Source organism: Ranitomeya variabilis, chromosome 7 (assembly GCF_051348905.1).
Source record: "Ranitomeya variabilis isolate aRanVar5 chromosome 7, aRanVar5.hap1, whole genome shotgun sequence".
NCBI classification, from domain to species: domain Eukaryota; kingdom Metazoa; phylum Chordata; class Amphibia; order Anura; family Dendrobatidae; genus Ranitomeya; species Ranitomeya variabilis.
The window spans coordinates 84,614,793-84,632,405 of record NC_135238.1 but is presented as its reverse complement, the minus strand read 5'-3'; the positions used below and the strand labels follow the sequence as shown (position 1 = coordinate 84,632,405).

Below are 17,613 nucleotides of genomic sequence, written 5' to 3'. Positions count from 1 at the left end.
CTCCATCTTGCATATATTCCCTACCTGATCTATCTATCAAAATAAATGAAATCACACTTCCCCTGTCCCCAAAATCCGCTGCCTCGGAGTAACCCTGGACTCTGCCCTGTCCTTCAAACCGCACATCCAAGCTCTCGCCACCTCCTGTCGCCTACAGCTCAAAAATATTTCCAGAATCCATCCTTTCTTCAGCCCTCACTCTACCAAAATGCTTGTGCATGCCCTAATCATCTCCTGCCTCGACTACTGCAACATCCTCCTCTGTGGCCTACCTTCTAACACTCTCGCACCCCTCCAGTCCGTCCTTAACTCTGCTGCCCGACTAATTAATCTCTCTCCTCGCTACACTCCTGCTTCCCCTCTTTGCAAATCCCTTCACTGGCTCCCATTCCCTCAGCGTATCCAGTTTAAACTACTAACACTGACCTACAAAGCCATCCATAACCTTTCTCCTCCGTATATTTCCAAACTAATCTCTCAATATCTTCCCTCACATAATCTCCGGTCCTCCCAAGACCTCCTTCTCTCCTCCACACTTATTCGCTCCTCACCCAATCGCCTCCAAGACTTCTCCCGAATATCCCCCATCCTCTGGAATTCTGTGCCCCAACACATCCTGTTATCCAGCACACTTGGATCCTTCAAAAGAAACCTGAAAACCCACCTCTTCAAAGAAGCTTACAGCCTGTAATGACCACACGGCCACCTCAACACCATCGGAGCTACTGCAACCCTCTACCTACTGTCTCCTTCCCCATAATCCTGTAGAAGGTAAGCCCGCAAGGGCAGAGTCCTCTTCCCTCTGTATCAGTCTGTCATTGTTAGTTTTGTGTACTGTAAGTGATATTTGTATTTTGATGTAACCCCTTCTCATGTACAGCACCATGGAATTAATGGTGCTATATAAATAATAATAATACTAATAATAATAATAATGTGCCATATTCATGCCGAATTTATGTTTGGCGATCGTTTTCTGAAAAAATTAGCTCATCACTAGTCATTATGATTTAAAAAGAGAAAGCACAGTAGTTTGAGAATAAATGGCTTCACCCAACCACTAACCATGAGTGGAGAAAAAGTTTTGGTGTTATTCATATTCTCTGAAAAAAGGCGAAAGCTAAAATTCTGCTGGGGTATGTAAACTTTTGAGCACAACTGTATAATTAAAAAAATAAACAATAAAAGTACAGATGTTTTGTATCACCTTGTCCGTAGCGGCCCGCTGTATAAATCACTAGAACTACTGATGGAGTCATTTTGACTCCTTTCGTTTTTTATTTCTCTTCTGTGACTACATTTTTCAGAATTCCGGCTTGAAACTCGGTGACTTTTCCTCAAATATGATGTGAAAAAAGATTTTGTGAGAATAAATAATTTTGGTAAAAAATTTGCGCGTTTTTTTCAAAATTTCCCAAGAACTACTGAAGGGAGTCATTTTGACTCCCTACTATATTTTGAGGTCCTTTTGTCACTAAATGTTGCTATAAAGTTTTGTGCATAATTTTTTCACTCTGTCTTATTTACCCTGATGTTCATATAGATGTAGTTCAATTTACATGTCAACTTTTCACATTTTCCTTGTGTTTTACCTGCTTGTATTACTGTGTAATGCTGAACAAAATAGCTTGTTTACTCTAGGCTCTTATCTTATGCTAATGAAGGGTGGTGTTTTTCTAAGGTCCTAGCAGGAGACAGTATTCTGGATAGTAACTTTACTTTCAGTTCAGCTGAAGAGACAAAGAGAACAGACGCAGACATACGAGCTCTGAAGACTCATACAGGTATGAATTGTTATGAAATAGTTTAGCTGTCTGTCAACTGATTCAGCCCACCTACTTTTGAAGGTGGCATCACAGTAATTATTTCTTTTAGTTTTCATTTCATTTCTATTTTTCAGCAGGGAACTATATAGAATTATGGAATTTGTGAGGAATATGGAGAGAAGACGTTTGATAAAGCCTCAGGATATTCTGGCTACTTTGCAATCCATACCGGAGGATGAATCGGAATCCGAATTGCAGGAACATGTATTTGATTCTGACAGTGATGAAGATTTCATTCCTCAGAACATATCAAGTGAATCTGAAGACTCAGAAGGAACAAATCCAGAAGGTAAGTAGTTATGTGTATTTATTTGTTCTTCCACACACTGAGTTAGGGCCTGTGCGCACTAGCAGAATTCTGGCTGAATAGCCATCTGGATATTCTTGCCGCAATACAGGCCGTACCTGCCCGCTCATGCCTGAAGCTCCGCTCCGAACCCCGGGCTGGAGCCGCTGTCAGGGACAGAGCAGCGCTTGCTTACGCGCGAGCACGGCTCCGTCCCAGACAGCGGCTCCAGCCCGGGGTTCGGAGCGGAGCTTCAGGTATGAAACTCCGCTCTGTACCTGAGCGGGCAGGTACGGGCCGGATTGTGGTGAGAATATCCGGTCGGATATTCCGCCGCTAATCCAGCCAGTGCACGGACCCTTACAAAACAAAAATTCTAAATATTCATCAACTTTTTTCCAGATATTCCAAGCACATCAACTGGGGATAGGGCTCATGCAGTTATGTTGCCTCGTGACCATCCTCCTGGTCGTGGACAGAAAAAATCAGCAAAACGTCCCAGAAATGAAAGAACAACAGATAACGATGGCGGCGAAGGTAATGCAACAACAAACACCAGAGAAGGCAAATCTGAAGGAATACTAGTTTCAGCGGATGGTATTCAATGGAAACCTGTTGAAATTGGACAACACTTGCCTGGTAGGCGTGACAGCCAAAATATTCTTCGAGAAGCACCTGGCCCTACAGGATACGCCAGAAGAAATATCATTATCGATAGTCCTTTGAGCGCATGGCGTTTATTTTTTGATTTTTTGATTCATATATATTGACACATATAAAGAACTGTACGCTTGCAGAAGCATGCAGGAACAATAATTTACAGTTTACTCTATCTGATGAGGAGCTAGATGCATTCATTGCAATATTCTATGCTCGTGGAATATCTGGCACGAACCGTCACTCGATTAGCAGTATTTGGTGTAATGACTGGGGAATACCGTTTTGCAAAGCGACAATGTCTAGGGACCGCTTTGTTGAAATTATGAGGTTTCTCAGATTTGATGAGAAATCTACTCGATCGGAGAGACTGCAAACGGACAAGTTTGCTCTATTTTCTACTGTGTGGGACAGGTTTATTACAAATTGTATTGCGTGTTACAAACCTGGCCCATACATAACGGTGGATGAGAAACTTTTCCCAAGCAAAACTAGGTGTCCATTCACGCAGTACATGCCTTCCAAACCAGATAAATATGGCCACAAATATTGGCTAGCTGTGGATAAGAAGAGCAAATATCTGGCAAATGGCTTCCCTTATCTAGGCAAAGATGACACACGCCGTGCTGAGGACCGTTTAGCTGACCATGTGGTAATGAAGTTATTGGACCCGTTTTTGAAAAAAGGTCGCAATGTTACAACCGATAATTATTTTACTTCAGTAAAATTAGCTAAACAGCTAAAAAGCAAAGGAACAACCATCGTGGGAACACTGAATAAGATAAGGCGAGAAGTGCCTAAAGAAATAAAATCCATGAAAGAGGAATTGTACAACAATAAAGTGTTTAGAAATGAAGACAATTTTACACTTACAGTATATCAAGGAAAGCCCAACAAAAATGTTGTCATTTTGAGTTCCGTCCATCCAGATGTTGTTGTTGCATCTGATTCCGCTAAAAAAACTCCAGAAACGGTAACGTTTTACAATGAAACAAAATATGGAGTAGATGTAGTGGATCAGATGGCACGAAAATATACCACACGAACATCCACAAGGAGATGGCCTGTTCATGCATTTGAAAATGCCTTAGACTTTGCGGGTATAAATGCATGTATAATATTCAAGGAGATTACCTACCAAAAAATGTCACGCAAGGCATTTTTGCAAACGCTTGTGAGAGAGTTGAGTGGTCCTTATGTCACAGATAGGGAAAAGGGTTCCACGTCCCAAGTTTCTACATGTTCAGAAGTGATGGTTCAAACAAAATTTTGCCAGATCAAAGAAAAGTGCAAGAAAAATAGATCTGTCGGCAATTGTAAGACTTGTGGTAAGTCTTTGTGTGGGCAATGTACTGCCATAAATCAAAGGCAATGCCTAAAATGCGAAACACCAAATGTTTAGAAGGTGAATTCTGCGCCATATATTCATTTTTATGCTCCTCCACCTACATTTTCTCTGCTTTTTGTTCTTCAGTTGTTGTTTATATGTGTGCACTTGAATAAAAAAAAATGTTTGAAAAATGTCTATTAATTATTTTTATTTTCTGTAGAAAAATAAGAAAAGCTGAAAAAAAACAATCAAAAGCATTACTGTTGGATCTCACAATAATAATACATTACAAAAAATATAATTATTAGTAAATAACCACAAATGAAACTCTAAAAATAAACGAAAACAAGCAAGGAGTCAAAATGACTCCTTTCAGTAGTTCTAGGCGGGGTCACGAGTCCAGTAGTCCTAGTGATAAAGCTGTCCAACTAGTTAACACCTTCCGTGAACACCGTAAAAAAAGGAGATGAAAAACTATGCTTTATCATCATACTGCCGAACAAAAAGAGCAATAAAATGCAATCAGACAAATGTAAATTAAAATGGTACAGCTGAAAACATCATTTTGTCCCAAAAAAACAACCCGCCATACAGCTCTATCAGCAGAAAAATAAAAAGTTATAGCTCTCAGAATAAAGCGATGCAAAAATATTTATTTTTGCTATTAAATAGTTTTTATTGTGTAAAAGCGACAAAACATAAAAAAAGATATAAATTGGTTATCGCTGTAATCGTACTGACCTAAAGAATAAGGCTGCCTTATCAATTTTACCACACGCAGAATGCTATAAAAAAAAAAATAACAAATAACAATTCCTGAATTGCTGGTTTTTGTTTATTCTGTCTACCAAAAATCAGAATAGAAAGCTATCAAAAAATGTCATGTGCCCAAAAATGGTACCAATAAAAATATCAGCTTGTTCCACAAAAAACAAACCATGACATGACTGTCGGCCAAAAAATTATAGCTCTCAAAATATGGTGATGTAAAATCTAGTTTTTGCAATAAAAAGCATTTTTTAGCATGTGACAGCAGTCAAACATAAAAACCTGATATAAATCTGGTATCGCTGTAATTGCACCGACCTGAAGAATAAAGTTGCCTAATCACTTATAATGCACGAGGAATGGCATAAAAAATAAAAACAATTCTGCACATGCTGTTGATATTTTCATTTTGCCTCAAAAAGATCACAGTAAGGCTTGGTGCACATTTATCCTGTGCTCTGTGCTGAGCACTTACATCGGGGTTTCTCTGAAATATGTGATTGAGACAGAACCCCCAGGTGCAAGATTCCCTATAATTAGGCAGATGGAGGCACTGTGGGCGCTATGGGGCCTGTGATCTGGTGGTGTCCGTCTTTTAAGGATTGCATAAAAGTGCGTTAGCCACAGTTTTCACTTCTGAAAAGGACACCACTGAACAGAGGCTAGACTGAACTCTGCTGCCTCATTATAGTGAATGGACCCATCGGAGGTTTCATCTGTCACGTCACTCAGAGATTTAGATAGAAATCCAAATGTAAGTGCTCTGTGTAGTGCGCCAGGTAAATGTGCTAATAAATGCTATGTAAAATGTTCACAATAAAAAGCTTCAACTCAATCCAAAGAAAAAAGCAAGTCCCCACTCCGATCTATCATCTGTTAATGGAAATATAGGGGCATCCACATTACTAGTAGTACAAAGGCCCTGGAAAAGCAAAATGGCTCCTTGACCCCTAAAATTCAGCAAATTCTCAGCTCCCAAATCCAAATGTCACTCTCCCTTCTCAGCCCCAGTGTGCCTAAATCACATTTAGTGCCTACATGTTTGGCATTTCGGTAGTGATGAAAGCCCGCCTAATTTACAGGTGTGTGTCCCCAGAAGCACGGGCTGGGCATAATGTACTGGTCACTATAACTGCAGTTTAAAATTTTCACTCAGCAGCATCCACTGCTGCTTGTTAGTGGAAAATGCCCATGGAGTCAAAATTGTAACTACATCTGTAGATAAATTCCCAAAGGGTCATAATTTCCAAAATGGGGCCACTTGAGTGAGGATTCTGGTTTTCTAGCACTTTGGGGCTCTTTGTATGGAATCTGCAAACTATTTTAGGAAAATCTGCGTTCCATGAGACAAATAGCGTTCCGTCCCTCCCGAGTCTCTCCGGCACTGTAATATGGCATTTCTTCCCTTCTGAGCTTTGTACTGTGCCTCAAAAGTCGTTTTCAAAGACATATGGGCTATTGCTGTGCTCAGGACCATTTGCACAACAAATTTTGGGGTTCATTTTCTCCTGTTACCCTTATGAAAATACAATCATTTGGAGCTACAAAAGATTTATCTTTGAAAAATTAGATTTTTTCATTTTCACGGCATAACGTTATAAACGCCTGTGAAGCAACTGGGGTTTCAAGGTACTTAATACACATCTAGATAAGTTCCCAAAGGGGTCTAGTTTCCAAAATGGTTTTACTTGTTGGGGGTTTCCACTGTTTAGGATCTCCAAATGCAAAATGGCATCTGCTTTTTATTCCAGAAAATGTTATATTCAAAAAGTCAAATGGCATTCCTTTCCTTCCAAGCCCTACTGTGTGCCCAGACATTAGATTACCCTCACATATGGGGGTATTTGCATGCTCAGGAGAAATTACACAAAAAATTGTATGGTCCATTTTATACTGTTACCCTTGCAAAATTAAAAAAAATAGGTCTAAAGGAAAAAATTTTGTTAAAGAAAAGTAAGTTTATTTTTTCCTTCCGCATTCCAAAAATTCCTGTGAAGCATATGAAGGGTTAATAAACTTCTGGTTGGGGTTTTGAGTACTTTGTACTTTGAGGGGTGCAGTTTTTAGAAAGGTGTCAGTTTTGGTATTTTCTGTTATATAGGCCCCTCAAAGTCACTTCAAATGTGAGGTGATCCCTAAAAAAATGGTTTTGCAAATGTTGTTGTAAAAATTAGAAATCGTTGGTCAACTTTTAACCCTTATAACTTCCTAACAAAAAAATATGTTTCAAAAATTGCACTAATGTAAATTAGACATGTGGGAAATGTTATTTATTCGCTATTTTGTGTGATATGTCTTTCTGCTTTAAGGGCATAAAAATTAAAAGTTTGAAATGCTCACCTGCTACGAGTGCCAACTGCTGGGCGTCGACCATAGCAATCTCTCATTGACAACCACTGCGTTCACCTGCAGACCCCGGTTTGTCATGCCAACCCATCAGAGACCCGCAGTCATGTGGCACAGGCATCGATGGATGGGATTAGTGACGCGCTTCCGGCGCATTCATATTAAATGCCGCTGTCAGAGATTGACAGTGGCATTTGACAGGATAACAGCCCCAGGTGGATCACGACTCCATCAGCGGCTGTTAGGGGCACATGTCAGCTATTCAAAACAGCATGTTAAGCTATGGGTTGAACTAAATGGACTTAAAGTCTTCCTTCAACCTTAAATACTATGTTACTTTGTTACTATGTGCTGGGAAAGATGTGAATTTAAAGCCGGAGCACACACCAAAGGGAGGGATACGACATGCGCCGTTAGAAGACTATGATATCAAGAGAATAGGTAGGTCACCATGGGAAAGTGAATGGAAATGTTTCCTTCTTCATAAGCAGGCACTCTGGATCCTTAAATTAGAAACAAGATTACGTTCTGATTTTAAATTAGTAAAGGAAATTATGCATCAATTGTAAAAGAGTTTGGCAGATGTCTAGTAAAATTCAACTTTTCTACATGCTCGTGTTTTTATAATTATTATAGAACATACTATCCTTTTCTTTATACATACAGCATTTTGTAAACATATTTAACTAATATTGGGTCCATCTATTTCATTTTATATAGTTCTGAGTATTTTATTTGTGTTTTTTACATTGCATAAGATTCTTACCAAATTTATTAGCGGGTATTGCCTTTGATAACACATGGATCACATGGGTTCCGCTGGGTGGAGTTGTCAATTACCAGCCCAGGTCACGTCTCCGGAAGAAGCTCTGGGTGAAACACGCGTTTGGGTGGAGTGGGGATTCCTTGCCTCCCCTTTCTCCTTATTACGTGAAGAAAAACAGAAAACTGAGCTGGAGTATGACTTGAAAACATGCAAGAGTGACACTACTTAAATAGTTTTTCCTTATTTGCATTTAGGCTTAAGCTCATATATATAATTATATATATACAGCTCATTTTTCTCTCCATACCTTTGGCGACCTCTACCACTTCATTTTCTAGATTATGCAGCAATTGGGTTACAGAGTTATTACACTTTACTGTGTGTGTGTGTGTACCTTTAGATATACATTAATCTTTATGAGAATGGGTGTTTTTGTCCCCCAAATTGTTGCTGTGACCACTTATATAGATTCTAGATATATTTTACTGAATTTCAGTGTGATGGTGTGATATGCTATGTGGGTATAATTTTGTATATATTTCTATTTTGCTTATTTTCATGGTGTTGAGTTGTTATTTGCCATCTGATATTCTCCCCACATTCCTGTACTGTTGTCTCTCCACAGGGTCAGTGAATGATGTTGTTTGCTGATATGCTAATGACATGTTGACCTGGCTTGTTGAAACAATGAGCCCCTGTGACCCACCCCCCTAACCTGTGAATGGGTAGGTGAGACACAGATCAGTCTTGTTTGGAACTATGAAGTGAACACAGCACGTCAGAGAGAAGGGGAAGTGTATGGACCATATTTTATCCTCTGTGCTGGATTGTTGGACATTTATCCTGTTACTGAACTGCATTCGTGTTCTGGACTATTTTTTATCCTTTGTGTGGTGGATCGTATATCTGGACCTTTCGTGTTTTTGCCTAAATAAAGATTTTTGGATCTTTTCACTCATCTCTCGCTCTGTTGATGGTGTGATACCGGAGTAGGACCCTGTGACATTCAGTGTTATAAGGAGATATAATTTTTTAGGAATTAGGCTATGATCCCCCCTGCTGGACATTTTGTTATATTGTCTTTTGTGCCTTTTTTTGTATTTTAAGAATATAACAATAAAATTTGGGAGAACTCATTTTAATTGTTATATGGTTCTCTTCTTCGGCTGTTGATAACATAAGTCCGTATTCGGTTATATGTCATTTTGAAGCGCCATTACCTATTCATTTGTACATTTTGTAGATATAATTATTTATATGGTTGTCATGACTAAGGATGCTAATTGCTTTGGAAACAAGCCACATTTTGTGTGGGTTTCAAGTGGTTGTTTAATACTTTTAGATTCAAATTTGGAATTATTTTATCCTGAGCGCTTGGACAACTTTTATTTTCCTGTTTGAGAAGCCTGGTCAGGGTGAGGTCTGTGCCTTGAAATACAAGTCTCTGCATAGAGATGATCTGCTGGTATACTCCTTGCTTTTATAATTGATTTACAATATGTAAACTTGTTATTCCTCCAACCAGCACAAACTTTACAACTAGTTCATCTGTACTTTGCTACACATGGAGCTGCACAGCTCCGCTCCAAAGTGCAGGCGCCAGAGCTTGGTTTCCACATGAGAGATACGGACGTGTGCCTCGCATGTGGAAATGAGCCCTAAGAGTTACATTTATGTGCTTTATGTCTCATACTAATTTATGCCTGCTGAGGTTAGTCATTTTTGTTAAAAAAAAAAAAAAAAAAAAGAAAGGCCCTAAAAACATTAGTGCAAACCCAGTGAGGCGTTTGCAGAAAAAATTTCTGGGGTTCTTACATAGTCTGAAATATTCTAAACAATCGATAAATGTGTGCAGAGAATAACATTAAAAATTAAATGTTTTCCAAGAAAAAATATACTAATTCTTAATCTAAAGAAATGTATATTTTATAGATGCATTGTTTTAAACTAAACTTTTATATAAGAAATAAAGTAAGTACAGTCCAGAAAAACTATGACATTTTGAATTGTCATTTACTGCTATATTAGATTCTTTTTAGACAGGTTTTGCTACATCTCAGATGTCTCATTAATTGTATTTCTTCGATGTATTGCTAATAGCAAAATGTCAGAAGAAAAGTATTACTATCTCTTGGTATTGTTTTATAAATGAAAATGTAAAAAATGTCAAATAAATTTGAATGTACCTACTATACACAGTTCTCCTGGGGATAAACAAAAGACACATTCCCAACTGTTTTCTCCCAAGGTCCTATCAATCATTGTCACTGATTGACAACTTAAAGCTCAGCCATGGACACCTGTCTATCTAGCTGTAGGTAGTGAGATAGTGCAAATAATTACTGGTGTATTTTTTTTAATAAGAAGAAATTACTCCACTGGAAAAGAACCAACTCTTTGAATAGTAAAATGTCAAGAAGCTTTTCTAGAGCATGTTAGTAAGAGCTACTATGGTTTTATTGAATTTATCAAGAAAGCAAATACTGTTACATTGTCATAGTTATCCTAGTAGACTAATTAATAACAAACTAAAATTGAAAACATTCAGCATACAGTGCCTACAAGTAGTATTCAACCCCCTGCAGATTTAGCAGGTTTACACATTTGGAATTAACTTGGCATTGTGACATTTGGACTGTAGATCAGCCTGGTAGTGTGAAATGCACTGCAGCAAAAAAGAATGTTATTTCTTTGTTTATTTTTTTATTAAATTGTGAAAAGTCTTTTCAGAGGGTCATTTATTATTCAACCCCTCAACCCACCAGAATTCTGTTTGGTTCCCCTAAAGTATTAAGAAGTAGTTCAGGCACAAAGAACAATGAGCTTCACATGTTTGGATTAATTATCTCTTTTTCCAGCCTTTTCTGACTATTTAAGACCCTCCCCAAACTTGTGAACAGCACTCAAACATGGTCAACATGGGAAAGACAAAGGAGCATTCCAAGGCCATCAGAGACAAGATCGTGGAGGGTCACAAGGCTGGCAAGGGGTACAAAACCCTTTCCAAGGAGTTGGGCCTACCTGTCTCCACTGTTGGGAGCATCATCCGGAAGTGGAAGGCTTATGGAACTACTGTTAGCCTTCCACGGCCTGGACAGCCTTTGAAAGTTTCCTCCCGTGCCGAGGCCAGGCTTGTCCGAAGAGTCAAGGCTAACTCAAGGACAACAAGGAAGGAGCTCCGGGAAGATCTCATGGCAGTGGGGACATTGGTTTCAGTCAATACCATAAGTAACGTACTCCACCGCAATGGTCTCTGTTCCAGACGAGCCCGTAAGGTACCTTTACTTTCAAAGCGTCATGTCAAGGCTCGTCTACAGTTTGCTCATGATCACTTGGAGGACTCTGAGACTGACTGGTTCAAGGTTCTCTGGTCTGATGAGACCAAGATTGAGATCTTTGGTGCCAACCACACACGTGACGTTTGGAGACTGAATGGCACTGCATACGACCCCAAGAATACCATCCCTACAGTCAAGCATGGTGGTGGCAGCATCATGCTGTGGGGCTGTTTCTCAGCCAAGGGGCCTGGCCATCTGGTCCGCATCCATGGGAAGATGGATAGCACGGCCTACCTGGAGATTTTGGCCAAGAACCTCCGCTCCTCCATCAAGGATCTTAAGATGGGTCGTCATTTCATCTTCCAACAAGACAACGACCCAAAGCACAGAGCCAAGAAAACCAAGGCCTGGTTCAAGAGGCAAAAAATCAAGGTGTTGCAGTGGCCTAGTCAGTCTCCTGACCTTAACACAATTGAAAACTTGTGGAAGGAGCTCAAGATTAAAGTCCACATGAGACACCCAAAGAACCTAGATAACTTGGAGAAGATCTGCATGGAGGAGTGGGCCAAGATAACTCCAGAGACCTGTGCCGGCCTGATCAGGTCTTATAAAAGACGATTATTAGCTGTAATTGCAAACAAAGGTTATTCCACAAAATATTAAACCTAGGGGTTGAATAATAATTGACCCACACTTTTATGTTTAAAATTTATAAAAATTTAACTGAGCAACAAAACTTTTTGGTTTGTAAGATTTATGCATCTGTTAATAAATCCTGCTCTTGTTTGAAGTTTGAAGGCTCTAACTTATTTCCATCTTATTAAACCTGCTAAATCTGCAGGGGGTTGAATACTACTTGTAGGCACTGTATATAAATATATTTTGCCACTTAAGGGTATAAGAAAGAGTAACAATTTATTCTGGTTGATTATCAAGAATAGAGGGGTCCTCACACCGCTTTTTTTTAAATTATTTAGGTAAATAATTTTAAAAATGATGTGAGGTCACCCCATTTTTGATAACCAGTCTGTAAGGGTTGGCGGATTGCACTAAATAAAATAAATAGCAAAGTGCAATCGCAATCTGGGATCCACTGTGCAAGGATGTTGAACTGCTGCTAGTGAGTAATGACGGAACACACGGAGAGCGATTACTTGTACACACAGAGTTGCCGCCACTAAGTGTGAACAGGACGTAGAGTTCCAAGCTCTGTTGCTGCACAGAGAACAGTACTGAAATGAAAGAGATGCTCTGCTATTGAGCTGTGTCACTCGCACACAGAAACGAAAGAGCTGCTTGCACTGAGCTGTGTCACTCGCACACAAATGAAAGAGATGCTCTGCTCCTGAGCTGTGTCACTTGCAAACAGAAGCGGAACAGATGCTCTGAGCTTAATACCATGACTAGGGTTGTGCTTGCTCAGGAACTCTACTGTGCTAACCGCACACATGTAGGAACCAGATGCTAAGCCAATGGCTAATTGTCCCCACTGATAGTAGCTGCTTGCGTATGTGTACAGTCCCAAGCTAGACAGACACACAATACTTGCAGACAGAGTGGGAGAGACTCCACTCACATAACCGTACATAAAATGATACTAGCGTGCCCGAGTGCGCTGCTGAAGGCCTTTTATTCATAAGGCTCTGTCCCAAACACTTACGCCCAGTCGGGCGAGAGATCGCACGCAGGTCATTCCGGAGCTGCCACATCACCAGAACCAAAGATGTCCGACCACCAATAGGAAAAAGCCACCTCACTGACATGCACAGTAAGGTGATTTCTGGACTTAGACTCCAGAGGGTCTGGTCGCCGCTGCCTATCGCTGGTTACCTGTTATGATCCTTAGTGGTTGAGGATCACAAATTACTCCAGCTAAGTAACAAACATAGGACAAGCTCTAGGGAGGTGGCAAACTGGACTGACCGCAAATCTGAACCTATCCAAACACACTAGAAGTAGCCGGTGAACGTGCCTAAAAATCCTAGACGTCTCGAGCCAGCCTGAGGAACTAACTACCCCTAGAGAGAAAGAAAAGACCTCTCTTGCCTCCAGAGAAATAATCCCCAAAGATATAGAAGCCCCCAACAGATAATAACGGTGAGGTAAGAGGAAGGCACATACACAGGGGTGAAAGCAGATTCAGCAAATGAGGCCCACTAATACTAGATAGCAGAAAATAGAAAAGGGAATCTATGCGGTCAGTAAAAAACCCTTACAAAATATCCACTCTGAGATTTCAAGAACCCCCACACCAACTAATGGTGTGGGGGGAGAAACTCAGTCCCCTAGAGCAACCAGCAAGCGAGGAAATCACATTTTAGCGAGCTGGACTAAAAACATAATGAACACTGATAATCAAAAAATGATCAAACAAAAACTTAGCTTGTCTTGGAGAGACTGGGAGCAAGGTAGACACAAGGAATCTGAAGAGCACTGAATACATTGATAGCAGGCAAGGAACTGAGTCTCCAGGTGAGCTAAATAGGAAACCAACCAAGGATAACGAACCAGCTGATGCAGCCAACCTGCAGAAAGACAACACTACACAGTACCGCTTGTGACCACTAGAGGGAGCCCAAAAATAGAATTCACAATAGTTACCATAGACTTGGCTGGAGAGCCAGCAGTAACCAAATGATCAGCATAAGCCTGAGAAAGATGCTGGGACTGACGTCTATGCTCAGCAGCGGCTGAAGCTGAATGGGAGACCATAGCAGCAGATAAGGCTTGGGATCTATCCCATGCAGCGGGAGAATCCTGACGCCTAACACAAACAAGCTAAAGCAGACAGCTGGAGTCAGGTATTCTCAGGCTGGTAAGGGACTATGGATTTTGGCTCCCCCTGCCTCAAAATAGCAGCCCGCAGCCGCCCAGAAAAGGCGCAACAATTAGATGCGACAGTTCTGACTCTTTGCCTGGCTATTCAGACTTGCGCTGTATCGGTGGGAACTGGGGTTCATATATGTGGGCTTGATGTCACCTTTGCATTGTCTGGTGACATTAAGCCCACAGCTTAATAATGGAGAGGCACTATTTTTAATCCTACCAGTACAAACATCATGTTGTGGATAGTGCACCAAGAAGGTGCCCATGTGTCAGCTGCTTCTATGAGGTCCAAGTCCACAGTGTGTTTGTGGTGGGGTAACACTCAAGCTTGCTTCCTCTGTCTCCTCCCACCAACCTTGGACAACAGAGAGAGAGGATCATTAGCCTCTTCATCTCCTGACTGTTGTGCACCCTCTTCCTCCTCATAGTTCTCCATTTGTTCCTTGGCTACTGCATCTTAAGTAAAATGTTTTATGGTACCTTGAGCCCTCCATGATCGCTATAATCCACTCTCCCATGACATCCAGCTGTGCAAAGACAGTCCAGAACTAAGAGATATTGTTATGCCTTCCACATCCTCCTCTGCTTCCACCTTTTACTCTGGGATCACCATCTCCTCCTGCAGACTATTCAAAGTGTGCTCCAGCATACAGATGACCAAAATATTGATTCTGATGATGGCATCATCAGTGCCAACAATCTTTGTAACCATTTTGAAACTGTTCAGAAGGGTGCAGATGTCTGTACTGCTTTTGCCAAGGCTATGCAATAGGACATACTGTACCAGGCCTAATCGCTTCTGCCATCCTCGCTACAACATGTTTGGCGTGGAATTCCACAGTGTTAGCATGTCACAAATAAAAAGGTTAACAGGTAGGCAGAAAGACCTCTATAATGAGGCAAGTCGATAACCAGGTGTGTGATCCTGCTTTCTGCAGCAGATCATCCAGACCGGGATAGTGGTGGAGAAATTGCTGTACCACCAGGTGACATGAGTCACGCAAGGCAGATGTGTGAGGTTTCCCCGATTTAGGGCCGCCCCCATGTTTGCACCATTCCTGGCTCCAGGTTCAGTAGAGACAGCCATTGCTCAAACTCAGCCTGGACCGCTGTCCACAACTCTTGAGCTGTGTGACTGCGGTCTCCAAGGTATATTCATTTAAACACTGCCTGATTATGGAAGCCCTGGCTGCGCAGTACAGAAGTGGTGGGATTCTCTCTGCCTTGGAGATTCCAAGACTTGTGGAGCAGCTTCTGCCCCCACAGCCAACAGCGTCACCAAGTGCTCAGTCAGCAAGACATAATGCACCTGCCCATGTGTGCTCATCCAAGTGTCAGTGGGGAAATGCACCTTGGCAGACATAAATTTTTTTATGGAATGGGTGATGTTGTCTGCGACATGATGGCGTAGTGCAGGCACTTCTTTCTTAGAGAAGTAATGGCGACTATGCAACTGGTACTGGGGGACTACAACAGCAATCAACTTTCACAGACAGTCTATATCTGCCAGGTGGAAAGGCAGCATTTCTGTGGTTAACAAATTTAAGATGGTGAAGTTCAAGCTCTTAGCTTTGGCATGTGTAGGAGGAAATATTATTTTTCATGACTACAAGTGAGGGACCGGGGGAGAATGCTGCGCTCAGAGAGGGTGGAGTAGGGTGCACAGGACAAACTGCTGGACTGTGAGCAAGTTGAAGGCACATATGTTATGGCAGATTGAGAAAGATAGGGTATTCCTGTTGAAACAAAACCAGTAGGCATCTCTACAGGGTGGGCCATGTATATGGATACACCTAAATACAATGGGAATGGGTGGTGATCTCAACTTCCAGTTTGTGGCACATTAGTATATGGGAGGGGGGAACTTTGCCTCATCACTGAACATAATGTTCTGTGTAAACTGAGGGTTCTGTTCCAATTTTTGTTTTGCCCATTCTGTAAATTCAGCGCACCGATCTGGCTTCAGTCGAACATCCCTTTGGCAGATTTTAGCTACTCACAAATGGCACCCTTATGAAATACAGCTGCTGCAGCATCTCAATGACCCAGTTTTCTTGCGTATGGTGTCTTGCATTGAAATCTGCTGCAGTGACCTGGGTACTGCATTCACCAGACATCAGCACAATTTCTATCTGCTCCTCAAGTGTTAACCTCTGCGACATGTCAATGGCTGTAAACAAAGATAAACTTGTAAATAACTAATAAAAGAATAAAGTTACATTAAAACCAAGCACACCATTGCTTTTCTTGTGAAATTATCAATAAGTTTGATGTGTCATATGACCCTCTTCCCATTGGAAAAAAGAAATTTGAATCCAAAATGGCCAACTTCAAAATGGCCGCCATAGTGGCCACCCATCTTGAAAAGTTTTCCCCCTCCCATATACTAATGTGCCCCAAACAGGAAGTTGATATCACCAACTATTCCCATTTTATTTAGATGTATCCATATACATGGCTCACCCTGTATTTTAATTTACTGAGATAATGACTTTTGGTTTTCATTGGCTGTAAGCCATATTCATCAACATTAACAGATATAAACACTTGAAATAGATCACTCTGTTTGTAATGACTCTATATAATATAAGTTGCACTTTTTGTATTGAAGAACATAAATAAAATAACTTTGATATTCTAATTTTGTGAGAAGTACCTGAAAATAGACTAAATATACTGATGACAGCTGATAGTAAGAACAGATTACTCACTGTACAGCTTTATAAGGTAATACAGTGCAAGTGTCTATATATCAAAAGATTCTGCTGTCTTGAGTTAGTTGGTTTTGGTCAATCAATAATATTGAGGTACATGGTCTATTTAAAGTGCTATATATTTTTTTTTACATTTGTATAGATATGAGAGCTGCATGTATCATGGCTACCACCCCGATGAGGCAGTTTTACCACACTTCTTTATTAGCGTATGTGCCTTCTTAACTGGAGAGTAAATATCTCGAGTAGCGTTTTTTCTTTTTTCCTGGCAGATCCTACAAGGGAGTCTGGGAGAGCAGTAAAAATGTTGAAATGGATGGCAAAAGTGCTGAATGGAAGGAGAACAGCATGGGGAAGACCCCTGAAAGCATCTCTGACTCAGAGAACACTGTTACAATGGTGTAACAATTTTATTCCACTTTAAGGACTGACATTAAAACATTCAAAATTTATAAGAAATTGGAGTTTACATGAAAAATAAAGTTAATAAACATTCTTTCCTGTAAAATGACTTGTATATAAGGCAAAGATGAAAAAGTATTTTAAAAAAATAATAATTTAAATAAACCAAAATTAAAAATTGTAGTAAAATGTGAAATTTCAGTGTAATTTATGAAGAAGTGCCAAAAATTTGATGGAAGAGGGACTCAGATAAACTCTGTATTAGTCATAAAGAATGTCCTCATACACATTCTGCTCAAATTGTCATGTAGTGGTACTCCTAGACTCTTAAAGGCTACGCACTAAGTGCAAAGCTGGGAAAAAATTACAAGCAGGGTCATCCATACACCATTATAGGCATCCACAGGTGGGCCT

The 17,613-nt window shown here is 40.5% G+C and overlaps 1 long non-coding RNA gene across 1 annotated transcript; it reads left to right on the top strand.

Moving 5' to 3' along the window:
• The first annotated feature begins 1,254 nt into the window (after window positions 1-1,254).
• On the top strand, window positions 1,255-2,621 carry LOC143785031 (uncharacterized). Its single transcript, XR_013217949.1, has 3 exons — window positions 1,255-1,784; window positions 1,901-2,115; window positions 2,515-2,621. It is a non-coding gene; the product is annotated as an uncharacterized LOC143785031 (long non-coding RNA).
• The last annotated feature ends 14,992 nt before the right edge of the window (window positions 2,622-17,613 follow it).